The sequence below is a fragment of the Mobula birostris genome, chromosome 1 (genome assembly GCF_030028105.1).
Source record: "Mobula birostris isolate sMobBir1 chromosome 1, sMobBir1.hap1, whole genome shotgun sequence".
Lineage (NCBI taxonomy): Eukaryota > Metazoa > Chordata > Chondrichthyes > Myliobatiformes > Myliobatidae > Mobula > Mobula birostris.
Window position 1 is genome coordinate 237,193,838 of NC_092370.1, and position 16,439 is coordinate 237,210,276.

Here is a 16,439-nt window from a genome sequence, read left to right on the forward strand (position 1 = left end):
CTGCTGTGCTTACCAAACGTTCACTGTAGTGACTGCTGTGAGTACCAAACATGCACTGCAGAACATGCCAAAGTTTCTTCATCAAGTCTTTCCAATCCACCGCCCCTGCTACCTAGAAGTACAAAAGAGCAGGCAAGAATCACACCACAGCAGCACATTCACTTCCAAGTCGTTTCCTTCAGTATTGTTGGTCTATGCAGTGGAACCCCTTATCAAGCAGCATTGTGTAACTTCACCACAAAGAGTACAACTCTTATCAGTGATGTCTACATCCTGTAAAATAAATTCTGGTTACCTCCTTGTAAAAAGCACAAAGAGGCACGGGAAAGGGTTCAATGCAACTGGATCCTTGACTTCCTGTCTGTCAGACCGCAATCTGTAAGGACAGGCCAACAACACATTTGCCACGATTATTCTAAACGCTGCCGCTCCACAAAGTTGTGCCCCCAGCCCCATATTCTATCGCCTGTGTACTCATTACTGCATAACCCGATTCCATTTATAAGTTTGCAGATGGTACCATCATAGTCAGCCATGTCAAAAAATGATAAATTACAGGAAGACCATAAGATATAGGAACAGAATTAGGCCATTTCATCATGGCTGATCCATTTCCCTCTCAGTCCCAATTTCCTGCCTTCACCCCATAACCCTTCATGCCCTTACTAATCAAGAAACTATCAACCTCTGCCTTAAATATACCCAAAGGCTTGGTCTCCACAGCCGAATTCCACACATTTGCCACTCTCTGGCTAAAGAAATTTCACATCATCTCCATTGTAAATGGACGTCTCTCTATTCTAAGGCTGTGTCGTCTGGTCGTAGGTTTCCTCACCACAGGAAACATCTTCTCCACATCCACACTATCGAGGCCTTTCAACATTCAATAGATTTCAATGAGATCCTCCCTTATTCTTCTGAATTCCCGTGAGTAGAGGCCCAGAGGCATCAAACACTCCTCATATGATAAGCCTTTCAATCCCAAATTCATTTCATGGTTCTAAGAGTTTTCCTCTCCAATGTCAGCACATCCTTTCTTAGATAAAGGGCCCAAAATTGCTCACAATACTCCAAGTGAGGCCCCATCAGTGCCTTATAAAACCTCAACATTATATGCTTGTTTTTATATTCCAGTCCTCTCGAATTAATGCTAACATTGCATTTGCCTTCCTCACCACTGACTCAACCTGCAAATTAACCTTTAAGGAATTCTGCATGAGAACTCCCAAGTTCCTTTGCACCTCAGAAGACTTTTGAATTTTCTCTCCATTTAGAAAATAGTCTGTGCTTTTATTTCTTTTATTTCTTCTGCGAGAGTGCACGACCATACATTTCTTGACACTGTATTCCATCAACTTCTTTGTCCACTTCCCTTATCTGCCTAAGTCCTTGTGTAGCCTCTCTACTTCCTCAACATTTCCTGCACCTCCACGTATCTTTGTGTCGTCTGCAAACTTGGCCACAAAGCCATCAATTCGGTCATCCAAATCATTGACGCATAAGATAAAAAGAGGCGGTCCCAACACAGACTGCTGTGGAACACCATGATTCACTGGCAGCCAACCAGAAAAGGCTCCCTTTATTCCCACTCTTTGCCTCCATCCAATCAGCCAATGCGCTATCCATGCTAATATCTTTCCTGTTGTAGAATGGGCTCTTAACATGTTAAGCAGCCTCATGAGTGGCACCTTGTCAAAGGCCTTCTGAAAACCCAAGTACATAACATCCATCGGTTCTCCTTTGTCTATCCTGTTTATTGTTTCTTCAAAGAATTCCAACAGGTTTGACAGGCAAGATTTTCCCTCAAGGAAACCATGCTGACTTTGGCCGATTTTATCGTGCACCTCCAAGTATGCTGAAACCACATCCTTATCAATTGACTCCAACATCTTCCCAACCACTGAGGTCAGTCTAACTGGAGATAGAGAGCTTAGTAACGTGATATCGAGACAATACCTTTTCCTCAATGTCAGCAAGACAGAAGGGATGGTCATTGGCTTCAGGAAAGGGCATGGTGCACATGCTCCTGTCTACGTCAAAGGTGTTGAGATTGAGAGGGTTAGAAGCTTCAAGATACTAGGAGTGATCATCACCAACAACTTGTCCGGCACCAGCCACATGGACATCACAGCCAAGAAAGCTCATCAACACTTCTACTTCCTCAAGAGATTAAAGAAAATTGACATGTTCCCATACATCTTCATCAATATTTATTGATGCACCATAAAAAACTTCTCATCTGGTATAGGAACTATTCTGCTGAGACTGCAAAAAACTGCACAGGTCAGCACATCACAGAAATCAGCTTCCCCTCGGTGGACTCTGTCTGTACTTCTTGCTGTCTCGGAAAAGAAGCCGGCATATAAAAATACCCCAGCTACCCTGGACACTTTCTTTTCTCCCCTCTTCCATCGGACAGAAGAACCAAAAGCCTGAAAGCATGTACCACCAGGCTCAAGGACAGCTTCTACCACACTGTTATAAGACTATTAAATGGTTCCCTAGTATAGTAAGTCGGACTTTTGATTTCCCAGTCTTCCTTGTTAAGATCTTGCAACTTATTGTTTACCTACACTGTACTCTCTCCATAGCTGTTGCACTTTATTCTGCATTGTTATAGTTTACCTTTTTCTAGCTCAATGCTCTGTTTAATGATCTGATCTGCATAAACAATATGGAAGACAAGTTTTTCACTGTATCTTGGTACATGTGACAATAATAAACCAATTCCAAAAACTTCCAAAGATGATTCTAGAACTCAGAAGTTATGCATACAAAGAATACATTTTTAGTAGAGAAGTTAGAGGTGTAACATCTTTAACACTTGATACAGAAGAAAAAAGAGAGAACACAGGTATTTTATGTTCTTTATTAATATTCTTGCAACTTTAAGCAGGGGTGTTAACCAATTCTAACTGGCATTTGAAACAATCTGCTCAAGAAACTCATAGCAATGACCAGCATCTGTGGAGGGATAGGAATATTTGACCTGCATCCTGGGGATGTTGTTCTTAAGTCACGATTCAACATTTTCTAAAGATGATTAGAAGCATTTCCTGTTGCCTCTTAAGATTTTCAAAGAGAAAACTTAAAGAAAGCATTTCCCATTGTGGGGTCTCCAAAACTACAGGCCACAGATATAAAATATAATTGATATTAGTATTGTTTTGATGATGTCCTACAGTCATGAGTGTACAGCAGTGGTCCCCAACCTCCAGGCCGCGAAGCATGCAGAGGTGCAGCGGTAACCAAGATGCACCCAGCACATCTTTAAGAAAAAAGCCGAAATAAACAAGCTAATTAATCAGGTGCCGCCCGGCACGTAAATGTCGGCCCAGATCAGAGACGACTGCCGATCTCACTTGTTCTACGCAATCGGCAATCGCCTCTCATCTGGACCGACATTTACGTGCCGGGCGGCACCTAATTAATTAGCTTGTTTATTTCGACTGCTTTCTTAAAGATGTGCTGGGTGTGTCCCGGCTGCCGCTGCACCCCTGCATGGCGCAGCCCAGTATCGGTCCGCGGCCCAGAGGTTGGGGATCACCGATGTACAGGGAGTAAAGGAGGGGGTTGTAAACTCAACCTTGTGGAGCACCAGTGTTGAGAATAATTGTGGTGGATGTGTTGCTGATGATCCTTGCTTAATTAGTAACATCACAGGCAATTCATCAGAAGTTGATTTAAAACAGGAATGGAATGTGTAGGGACAGGAGTATTTTTTTTTCAACTTATTGAGGTACCGTGCAAAGTAGGCCCTTCCAGCCCCTCGAGCTGTGTAACCCAGCATCCTCTAATTTAACCCCAGCGTAATCACAGGTCAACTTACAATGACCAATTAGCCTGCTAACCAGTACATCTTTGGTCTGTGGGAGGAACCCAGAGCACCCTGATGAAACACACGCAGTCATGTGGAGAACGTACAAACTCCTTACAGGCAGTGGTGGGAATTGAACCCCGGTCGCTGGTACTATAAAGAGTTGTGCTAACTGCTACACTACCATGCCAAAAGCATAAGGTTACAGTATTTAAGTGTGATGGGACCATGTAAAATTTGATCATTGTATTTTAATCTCAGATAAAGCAGACATTCTTTCAGGAGACAACAGGAATTCTGCAGATGCTGGAAATTCAAGCAACACACATCAAAGTTGCTGGTGAATGCAGCAGGCCAGGCAGCATCTCTAGGAAGAGGTGCAGCCGATGTTTCAGGCCGAGACGCTTCGTCAGGACTAAGGGATCCCTTACTCACTCTTCCTTCAGTTAGTCCTGACGAAGGGTCTCGGCCTGAAACGTCGACTGCACCTCTTCCTAGAGATGCTGCCTGGCCTGCTGCGTTCACCAGCAACTTTTATGTGTGTTGCTATTCTTTCAGGAGAACTTTCTCTGCTTCTGCATGTGGGACATGCTTTACACACAGGAAAGCTGGACAGGCACCTGGGGGATAAAGGGAGAGCCAGGCATGATAATAGGATTGGATGAAAAGAATGTGAGGAGACTTCCATGCTCCATAATTGCCAGATGAAGCTAGTGCCCTATTTTGGTGGTCCAGATGTCTGGTTGTATCGCTAAATTCTGCTTCCTCATAAGTGAGAATGTGGTAAGAGTGAAAATGAGAGATTCTACAGATGCTGGAAATCTTGGGCAACACACACACACACACACAAAGTATTGGAGGAACTCAGCAAGTCAGGCAGTGTCGATGGAGGTCAAATGAACCATTCATCAGCACTGGAGAGGAAGGGGAAGAAGCCAGAATAAGAGAGTGGAGTGAGTGAAAGGAGTACAAGCTGGCATTTGACTGGTGAGACCAGGTGAGGAGGAACGACATGAGAAGCTGGGGGGTGTAAAAGGTGGAAGAGGTAAAGGGCTGAAGAGGTACGCATGTAGACTTCCTTTTTCAAATATCGTATGCCATAAAATGTTCATTCAGGTCACCAATTTTCCTCACTGTACAAAGTCTTACAAATTTTATTTTGTAAAACTACCGGATGTTTTTGACAAAGGGAGCAGTAAAATTTTAATGAAATAAAGCAAGGACTTTTCTTGCATTTCCCCTTATAGCTGGCTTGGAGTAGAACTAGATATATTGTATATGACTAGACTCAAGTGTGAAAGAAGTACAACATAGCGCTACAAGTACACAGTCTCTCCCCTCTAGCTCACAGGATTACCATAAAATTTAGTCACAGGAATGGGGTGAATGTTTTCACTCTGTGGGAGAGGGGAGAGTGTAGCTTGGTATCTCCATCTATCTTGGGTAAAGCTACAAATGAAAAGCACAAGGCATTTCTTGTTATCACTAACATCCTGCCAATTCTAACTGGACAGGTTTACCTGGGTCGTGACCCGACATTTCCTGCAGATTACACATTTTTCTCAATATTTCCTTAATGGTTTTCCTGTAGGTTTTTCTGCTAACCCAGAAAATTGCAAACTGAAATTACAGATGCTGCAAGTGATGATGTAAACACAAAATACTCTGCAGATGCCAGGGTCAAAGCAACACTCACAACACGCTGGAGGAACTCAGCAGGTCGGGCAGCATCCGTGGAAAACCATCTACGGATGCTGCCCGACCTGCTGAGTTCCTCCAGCATGTTGTAAGTGGTGATGCCTTCTCATCTATTGTTAACTAGACAACTAGTAAACTATCACAGCCAAATAAGTGATATAACTCAATGCTGCTTATTCAATAGAATTCTACCTAATCTGGTGATATTCTTCTGTGAAAGATCCTTGTATTCAGGGAAGTGTTTGAAGCTATTAGTAAATAGCAGGGCATTTAGAAAAAGACAAAGTAATCAAGCAAAGTTTGCCACAAGCAGAATTTCCCAGTGGCCAATCATTTCAATTCTAATCCCATTCCCATTCCAGCATGTTGATCTATGGCCTCCTCTATTGCCATAATAAGGCCACTCTCAGGCTGTAGTATGAATACCTCATATTCCATCTGGGAAGCCTTCAACCTGACAGTATGAACATCGATTTCTCTAACTTCCGTTAATTCTCCCATCTTTCATTCTCCATTCTGTCTCTCATCTTACTCCTTCTCTTAGAATAGTACAGCACAGCACAGACCCTTCTATTTTTCTCACCTGACTCTGATGCTCCTCCTCCTTCTCTTTCTCCCATGGTCCACTCTCTTCTCCTATTAGATTCCTTCTTCACCATCCCTTTACCTTTTATACCTATCACCTCCCAGCTTCTCACCTTATCCCCACTCCCAGACCCAGCTACCTCCCCCTCACCTGGCTTCAGCTATCACCTTCCACCTTGCACTCCTTCCCCTCCACCCTCCTTATTCTGGCTTCTTCCACCTTCCTTCCCAGTCCTGATGAAGGGCGTTGGCCCGCAGATGTTGACTCTTTATTCCTTTCCATTGATGTCACCTGATCTGCTGAGCTCCTCCAGCATTTTGTGTGTGTCACTCATAGCTCGGTAAGGTTGATCGCTTGAAGTTCTTCGAAGAAGTAATGTGCATTTGGTTAAAAGGTGATCCAAAGAATGCACTACCCTTGAATCTCCGGAGAATTCTTGGTAAGACGCCTCATTAAGGGATATTGCAGAAGATATTACAGCTATAGGGGTAACATTTTGAAGTGAAAGGCAAATCTAAATCATGAAAGCTCCGTGAAAGAGAATTCAAACTGCACATTGTTAACAGCAAGAAATAACAGAGGTGACAATAAACAACTTTATGATGAACAAAGAGATCATCAGTAATCCTATGGAAACCATTCCTAGGACTGGACCTTCTATCTGACGTATAGTCAACCTTAAACCAGATGAGGAAGATGGAACTGATTTCCACACTGAAGAAAATTCCCATTTAGTCCCAGAAACAACTCTAACAACAATAGAATATAAAACCATAACCATATAACAATTACAGCATGGAAACAGGCCATCTCGGCCTTTCTAGTCCATGCAGAACTCTTACTCTTACCTAGTCCATCTGACCTGCACTCAGCCCATAACCCTCCATTCCTTTCCTGTCCATATAGCTATCCAATTTAACTTTAAATGACAACATCAAACCTGCCTCAACCACTTCTGCTGGAAGCTCGTTCCACACGGCTACCACTCTCTGAGTAAAGAAGTTCCCCCTCATGTTACCCCTAAACTTTTGCCCTTTAACTCTTAACTCATGTCCTCTTGTTTGAATCTCCCCCACTCTCAATGGAAAAAGCCTATCCATGTCAACTCTATCTATCCCTCTCATAATTTTAAATACCTCTATCAAGTCCCCCCTCAACCTTCTATGTTCCAAAGAATAAAGACCCAACTTGTTCAACCTTTCTCTGTAACTTAGGAGATGAAACCCAGGTAACATTTTAGTAAATCTTCTCTGTACTCTCTCTATTTTGTTGACATCCTTCCTATAATTCGGCGACCAGAACTGTATATAATACTCCAAACTTGGCCTTACCAATGCCTTGTACAATTTCAACATTACATCCCAACTCCTATACTCAATGCTCAGATTTATAAAGGCCAGCATACCAAAAGCTTTCTTCACCACCCTATCCACATGAGATTCCACCTTCAGGGAACTATGCACCATTATTCCTAGATCCCTCTGTTCTATTGCATTCTTCAATGCCCTACCATTTACCATGTATGTCCTATTTTGATTAGTCCTACCAAAATGTAGCACCTCACATTTATCAGCATTAAACTCCAGCTGCCATCTTTCAGCCCACTCTTCTAACTGGCCTAAATCTCTCTGCAAGCTTTGAAAACCTACTTCATTATCCACATCTCCACCTATCTTAGTATCATCTGCATACTTACTAATCCAATTTACCACCCCATCATCCAGATCATTAATATATATGACAAATAACATTGAACCCAGTACAGATCCCTGAGGCACACCACTAGTCACCGGCCTCCAATCTGACAAACAGTTATCCACCACTACTCTCTGGCGTCTCCCATCCAGCCACTGCTGAATCCATTATTGTCAAAAATTACATGTGCTAGTCTTTTCCAAGGCACACAGCCAATGCTCACTTGACCTTTCCAAATGTTGGCTCTAGATCCTGGACTTCGATGCACTGGAAGCTACCAACGCGATAGAATGAGAGGGGACTGAACAGTATTGCTATATGCTTTAAGTCAATTTATTTTTTATTTTGACCTATTATCAAATATTATGATATTCATACTTAAAGTATTCAAATTACTGAAGTGTCTCTAATATCAGAAGCATTTAAATCAATAAAAGAAGCATCTGATTGCCTTTCTTCTTTACCTCATCCGCCTCCTCATCTTGCTCTTCCTTGTCCTCTACTTCCACCCCTTTCTCTTTTTCCAGCTCTCTTTGCTCTTCCCATTTCTCCTTTTCCCCTTCTGCCTCTCAAAATCAAGGATGGCTTGCCTCTACTCTCGCAATGAAGGTCCCAAGTTGGTTGATTAGGCCAGTGTACAAACTCTTGCACAGATGGGACAGGAGCTGCCTGATGGAGCCAGATAGTTTCTGAGGTAGCTTTGGATTCTTACACACTGTGGTTTTCTGCTCCTGAGGTTCAAACATCCAAAGCATTTTTTTTCCGCTTTGAGTGATTGGAGCATGACAGTCCCAGGATTTGGTGAGGATGCTTCATTTCTGAAAGAAGGCGATATGCACATCTTGGAATCGTTCCCTTTGTCCACTTGGCCTTCAGAATCGGGTTTAATATCACTGACATATGTTGCGAAGTGTGTTGTTTTGCCGCAGCAGTATGAATAACGAGGTGTGTTCATGGGTTCATGGACCATTAAACAATCTGATGGCAACCAATCAGAAATCTTTTCCCATGACAGCACTCAAAAAAGTCTGCTTTAGGAATTTGTTGTTGAACATTTATTTATTTATTTGATCGTTTGTTTATTTATTGATTGGGATACAGCATGGAACAGAGCCTTCTGGCCCTTTGAGCCACACTACCCAGCAGTCCCTCAATTTAACCCTAGCATAATCGTGGGACAATTTACAATGACCAATTAACCTACCAACCAGAACATCTTAGGGCTGTAGGAGGAAACGAGAGCACCCGGAGGAAACCCACACATTCCATGGGAAAGATGTACAGATTCCTTCGAGATGATGTCGGAACTGAGCTCCAAACTCCAACGTCCCAGGCTGTATCAGCGTTGCGTTAACCGCTGTGCTACTGAGATACTCTCACATGTGGACAACATGGTCATCCGTCTGAGTGTAGCAGAAGAGAGGGCAGATGCTAGAATCTGGAACATAAACAAATGCTGGAAAATCATCAAAAAGGACATTATGGAGGAGCAGAGTGCAACTAGGGCCTTATTTCTGGTAGAAGAGACTGACTTTAGTTTGATTTGAACATAGAACGTAGAACGCTACATCACAGTACAATCCCTTCAGCTCATGATGTTGTGCCCAACTTTTAACTTACTAAAATTAAAAGTCAGGGTGTTGGGGCCAGAGGTAATAGATGGGTTGGTGTTCAGCTCACTTCAACTCTGCATTGAACTGAGGCAATGGCCTGCAACTAATGTGCTCCTGGGTCGGGTGTGACTGGCCTCGTGGCTGTACACTCACTTTCATGAACTTCGGTTCTGAATGTTATTTGCTTATGTTTATTCTTTGCACGATTTGTTTTTTACTCTGCACATTGGGTGTTTGACAGTCTTCTTTTTTAATGGGTTCCATTGGGTTTCTTTGTTTTCTGGCTGCCTGTAAGGAGATGAATCTCAAGGTCATACACAGTATACACACTTTGATAATAGATGTACTTTGAACTTTGAAACTTTGTTTTACAACACAAAACTGGTAACAGCCCAAAACGCCAACTTTGCTTGGCTCCAAGAAAGTTTGTACAGACAAGTAAAATATCATATCGAGCTGTAGCATTTCCTAAACCGGCAATAAGGTGTATCAGTTAAGCAGTGGAGAAATCACTATATTTTTTCTACTCTAATTGTGTGTGTACTTTTTATGCTGCCATTTATGGGTTGGTAAAGAAATCAATAGAACCTCCTGAGCTTCAGCATCTACAACTCTATGACTCCAATTTCTGAACCAGTCATTTTACCAAGGACAGAAAAAGAAAAGCAGAAATTTCCAAGAAGAGAACAAAAGTAATTTAAAATCAAATTATAAACCAAGATAAGAATGATTTAGAGGGAAGTTCCTAGGACAAATTAATCAGTGGAGGTGTGTTATTGGTTCCTTTTGAGCATCCTAATTTGAAAAGGTAAGTCTCAGTCCTAAATCAAGTCTTTACCGGGATCCTTAAAGACTGACTATAAGACCATAAGATATAGGAGCAGAATTGGGCCATTTAGCCCATCAAGTCTGCTCTGCCATTTCATCATGACTGATGCAATTTTCCTCTCAGCCCCAATCTCCTGCCTGTATCTCTTCATGCCCTGACCAATCAAGAAGCAATCAACCTCTCCCTTAAATATACATAAAGGCTTGGCCTCCACAGCTGTCTGTGGCAAAGAATTTCTCAGATTCACCATTCTGTGGCTAAAATAATTCCTCCTCATCTCCATTCAAAAAGGACACCCTTCTATTCTGAGGCTGTGTCATCTGGTCTTAGACTCCCCCATAATAGGAAACATCCTCTCCATATCCACTCTATCAAAGCCTTTCACCATTTGATAAATTTCAATGAAGTCACCCCTCATTCATCTGAATTCTGGTGAATACAGGCCCAGAGCCATCAGACACTCTTCATATGACATGGCATTCAATCCTGGATTCATTTTTGTGAACATCCTTTGAGCTCCCTCCCCTTTCAGCACATCCTTTCCAAGATAAGGGGTCCAAACCAGCTCACAATACTTCAAGTGGAGATCATGGTTTTTGATTTCTCAAGTGCCTTCAATACCATACAGCCCTTATTGCTGGGGGAAAAGCTCCCTTCAATGCAAGTTGGCACTTCCATTGTATTTTGGATAACGGAGGACCTGAGTGGCAGACCATAGTTTGTGCAGCTTTAGAACTGTGTGTCAGACATGGCTATCAGCAGTATTGGGGCCCCACGGGGGACTGTATTAGCTCCCTTCCTGTTTACCCTTCCTGTATACCTTGGACTTTAGATACAACACTGAGTTATGTCATCTGCAGAAATTCTCTGATGACTCAGCAATAATTGGGTGTATAAAGGGAGGACGGGAGGATGAATACAGGGCCCTGGTGGAGGACTTTGTCAAATGGTACAAGATGAATCATCCGCAGTTCAACATCAGTAAGACAAAGGAGATGGAGATGGACTTTAGGAAGACTAAGCCTGCACTGCTCCCTGTTACTATTGATGGTGAGGGCGTGGATGTGGTGAGGACCTACAAGTACCTGGGAGTGAACCTGGATGACAGATTTGAGTGGAGCACCAACACAGAGGCTATGTACAAGAAGGGCCAAAGTCGCTTTTACTTCCTGAGGAGGGTGAGGTCCTTTGGAGTATGCAGGCCTCTCCTTCACATGTTCTACCAGTTTGTTGTTGCCAGTACAATCTTGTATGTGGTGTGCTAGGGCAATGGCATCAACATGGGTGATGCCAACAGGCACAATAAACTGATTAGAAAGGCTGGCGCTGTTGTAGGAGTCAAACTGGACCCACTGGAGGCTGTGGTAGAACAAAGGACTCTACGGAAAACCCTGGCATATCTGCATAAATTTTCTCACCCTCTGCATGCCTCCTTGGCTGAACAGGAGAGCGCTTTTAGTAATAGACCAAGACAACTGTGCTGCTCCAAAGAGCGCTATATGGAATCATTCTTACCCTTGACGATTAGGCTCTATAATGAGCCAACCTATAGCCAGAGAAGTGATTACCCCCTCCAGTTAGACTGCTTGAGATATTTTAATTTTTATTCTTTCTTACTTCTCTTCTAATATTTGTGCACGCATAATGCTACTGTGACACTGTAATTTTCTTTGGGATCAATGAAGTATCTATATCTCTCTCTCTTTCTACTTCCTCAGAACTAACTGCCCCTCCGACTATCTTTATATCATCTGCAAACTTTGCAACAAACCCATTAATTCCATCATCCAAATCACTGACATATAACATAAAAAGTATCGGTCCCAAGACAGATCCCTGTGGAACATTACTAGTCACTGGGAGCCAACCAGGAAAGGCTTTCTTTATTCCCATTCTTTGCCTCTTGCCAATCAGCCACTGCTTTATCCATGCTAGAATTTTTCCTTTAATGCCCTGGGCTTGTATCTTGTTAAGCAGCCTCATGTGAGGCACCTTGTCAAAGGCCTTCTGAAAATCCAAGTGGACATCATCAACCAATCCTCTTCGGTCTATCCTGTTTGTTACTTCTTCAAAGAATTCCAGCAGATTTGACAGGCAAGGTTTTTCCTTGAGTCAGAATCAGAATCAGAATCAAGTTTATTATCATCGGCATGTGTCATGAAATTTGTTAACTTAGCAGCAGCAGTTCAATGCAATACATGATAATATATTTTTAAAAAGTAGATCAATTACAGTAGGTATATATATGTTTGTATATACATATTAAATAGATTAAAAATAGTGCATAAACAGAAAATATATTTAAAAAGTGAAGTTGTGTTCATGGGTTCAATGTCCATTTAGGTATTACACAGAAGAGGGGAAGAAGTTGTTCCTGAAGAATTTGTGCCTTCAAGCTTCTGTATCTCCACCCTGATGTTAACCATGAGAAAAGAGCATGGCCTGGGTGATGGCGGTCCTTAATAATGGACATTGGCTTTCTGAGGCACTGCTCCTTGAAGGTGGCTTGGTTACTACAGAAGCTAATACCCAAAATAGAGCTGACTAATTTTATCTTCTTTAAGTTTATCTTTAACTGTATCTTCTTTTACTCCTTTGAAGTAGCCCCTCCACCCACCCCCCCATACCAGACAGTGATGCAGCCTGTCAGAATGCTCTCCATGGTACATCTATAGACGTTTTTGAGTGTTTTATGTGACAAACCATATCTCTTCAAAATCCTAATGAAATATAGCAGCTGTCTTGACTTCTTTATAGCTGCGTCGATATGTTGCGAGTAGATTAGGTCCTCAGAGATGTTGACACCAAGGAAATTGTTCAATCTTTTTTGAGGAAACCGTGCTGACTACCCCTTATTTCAACATGTGCCTCCAAGTACCCTAAGACATCATCCTAATCAACTCCAACATCTTCCCAACCACTGGGGTTAGACTAACTGGCCTATAGTTTCCTTTCTTCTGCGTTTCTCCCTTCTTATTGAGAAAGTAAGGAGGCATGGGATCCAAGGGGAAATTGCTTTGTGGATCCAGAACTGGGTTGTCCACAGAAGGCAAAGGGTGGTTGTAGACAAGTCATATCCTGCATGGAGGCCGGTCATCAGTGGTGTGCCTCAGGGATCTGTTTTGGGACCCCTATTCTTCATGATTCTTATAAGTAACCTGGATGAAGAAGTGGAGGGATTAGTTAGTAAATTTGCTGATGACACAAAGACCGGAAGTGTTGTGGATAGTGTGGAGGGCTGTCAGAGGTTACAGCGGGACATTGACAGGATGCAAAAATAGACTGAGAAGTGGCAGATAAAGTTCAAACCAGATAAGTGTGAGGTGGTTCATTTTGGTAGGTCAAATATGATGACAGAATATAGTATTAACGGTAAGACTCTTGGCAGTGTGGAGGATCAGAGGGATCTTGGGGTCCGAGTCCATAGTACAGTCAAGGCTGCTACACAGATTGATTCTGTGGTTAAGAAGGCATACGATGCATTGGTTTTCATCAATCGTGGGATTGAGTTTAGGAGCCGAGAGGTAAGGTTGCAGTTATATAGGACCCTGGTCAGACCCCATTTGGAGTACTGTGCTCAGTTCTGTTCACCTCACTATAGGAAGGATGTGGAAACCATAGAAAGGGTGCAGAGGAGATTTACAAGGATGTTGCCTGGGTATGGAGAGCATGCCTTATGAGAGTAGGTTGAGTGAACTCAGCTTTTTCTCCATGGAGCGATGGAGGATGAGAGGTGACCTGATAGAGGTGTACAAGATAATGAGAGGCATTGATCATGTAGATAGTCAGAGGCTTTTTCCCAGGGCTGAATTGGCTAGCACGAGAGGGCACAGTTTTAAGGTGCTTGGAAGTAGGTACAGAGGAGATATCAGGGGTAAGTTTTTTTACACAGAGAGTGGTGAATGCGTGGAATGGGCTACCGGCGATGGTGGTGGAGGTAGATATGATAGGGTCTTTTAAGAGGCTCCTGGACAGGTACATAGAGCTCAGAAAAACAGAGGGCTATGGGTAACCCTAGGTAGTTTCTCAGGTAAGGACATGTTCGGCACAGCTTTGTGGGCCGAAGGGCCTGTATTGTGTAGGTTTTCTTCATTTCTATGTTTCTAGAATCTAGTGATTCTTGAAAGATCATTACCAATGTCTCCACAATCTCTTCAGCCTCCTCTTTCAGAACTTTGGAGTGTACACCATCTGTTCCAGATGACTTATCTACTTTCAGACCTTTCTGTTTCCCAAGAACCTTCTCCCTAGCTATGGTAGCTTCACACACTTCATGACCCCTGACACCTGGAACTTCCACCATACTGCTAGTGCCTTCCATAGTGAAGAATGACGCAAAATACTTATTCAGTACATCTGCCATTACATTATCCTGCATTACTACCTCTCCAGCATCATTTTCCAGCAGTCTGATATCCCCTCTCGCCTCTCTTTTACATTTTATGTATCTGAAGAAACTCTTGATATCCTCTTTAATATTATTGGCTAGCTTACTTCCATATTCCATCATTACCTTCTTAATTACTTTTTTCAGTTGCTTTCTGTTGGTTTTTAAAGCTTCCCAATCCTCTAACTTTCCTCTAATTTTTGCTCTATTATATGCCATTTTATTGGCTTTTTTGTTAGCTTTGACTGCTCTTGATATCCACAGTTATGTAATCTTTCCTTTAGAATACTTCTTCCTTTTTGGGATGTATTTCTCCTGTTCTTTTCAAATAGCTTCCAAAATTCCAGCCTTTGCTACTCTGTCGACATCCCTGCCAGTGTTCTTTTCCAATCAACTCCAGTCAAATCCTCTCTCATGCTTCTGTAATTCCCTTTACTCCAGCTATAATACTGATACATTGGACTTTAGCTTCTCCTTCTCAAATTTCTGGGTGAATTCTATCACATTATGATCACTGTCTCCTAAGGGTTCCTTTACCTTAAGCTCTCTAATCAATTCTGGTCCATTGCACAGCACCAAATCCTGAATAGCTAATTCCCTAGTGGGCTCAACCTCAAGCTTCTCTAAAAAGCCACTCTAGAAATTCCCCCTGCTGGAATCTATCACAAACCTGATTTTTCCCATTATAGCTGCATATTGAAGTCCCCCATGACTATAGTAACATTGCCCTTTTGGCATGCATTTTCTATCTTCCATTGTCATTTGTAGGCCACACCCTTACTATTGTTTGGAGGTCAGGGTCTTTTTACCCTTGCAGTTCTTTAGATCTATCCAAAATGATTCAATATCTTCCAACCCTATGTCACCTCTTTCTAATGATTTGATTTCATTTTTTACCAACAGAGAACACCAGTCCCTCTGCCATCCAGCCTGTCCTTTTGATAGAATGCGTATCCTTGGATGTTAAGCTATAATCTTCTTTCAGCCAAGATTCAATAATCCCTACAACATCACACCTCCCAGTCTGCAATTGTGCTGCAAGTTCATCTTTCTTATTCTGTATACTGGCACATTCAAACACTGCACCTTCAGTCCTGTGTTCACCCTTTGCAATTTTGTCCACATTTTACATTGCAGCTCATCCTGTTGACTGCAATTTTGCCCTATCAACCGCCTCTCCTCACTACACATTGCCTCTATTTGTAAACCAGCTACCTCATCTTCAACGCTATTATCCACCTTTCCAACAATACTTCCTGCGTTGCAATATAGGCAGCTCAGGAAATTAGTCACACCATGCTCAACTTTTTGATTCCTAACTTTGTCTGAGGTCTTACCAACGTCTGCCTCCACAAACCCTCCATGAACTGTTCTGGCACTCTGGTTCCCATTCTCCAGCAACTCTAGTTTAAACCCCACCATGCAGCATTCAGAAACCTTCCCACTATGATATTAGTCCCCCTCCAGTTCAGATGCAAACCACCTCTTCTATACAGTTCCCACCTTCTTTGGAAGAGAGCCCAATAATCCAAAAATCTTATGCCCTCCCTCCTACACCAATTCCTTAGCCAAATATTAAACGGTATAATCTTCCCAGTTCTGGTTTCACTAGCATGTGGCACAGGTAACAATCCTAAGATCATAAATTTGGAGTTCCAGCCCTCTAACTTAGCACCTAACTCCCTGAACTCCCTATGCGGAACCTCGTCACTTGTCCTACCCATGTCATTGATCATGGACCACAACTTCTGGCTGTTCACCCTCCCTCTTAAGAATGCTGAGGACTCGATCTGAGATATCCCGGACCCTAGCAC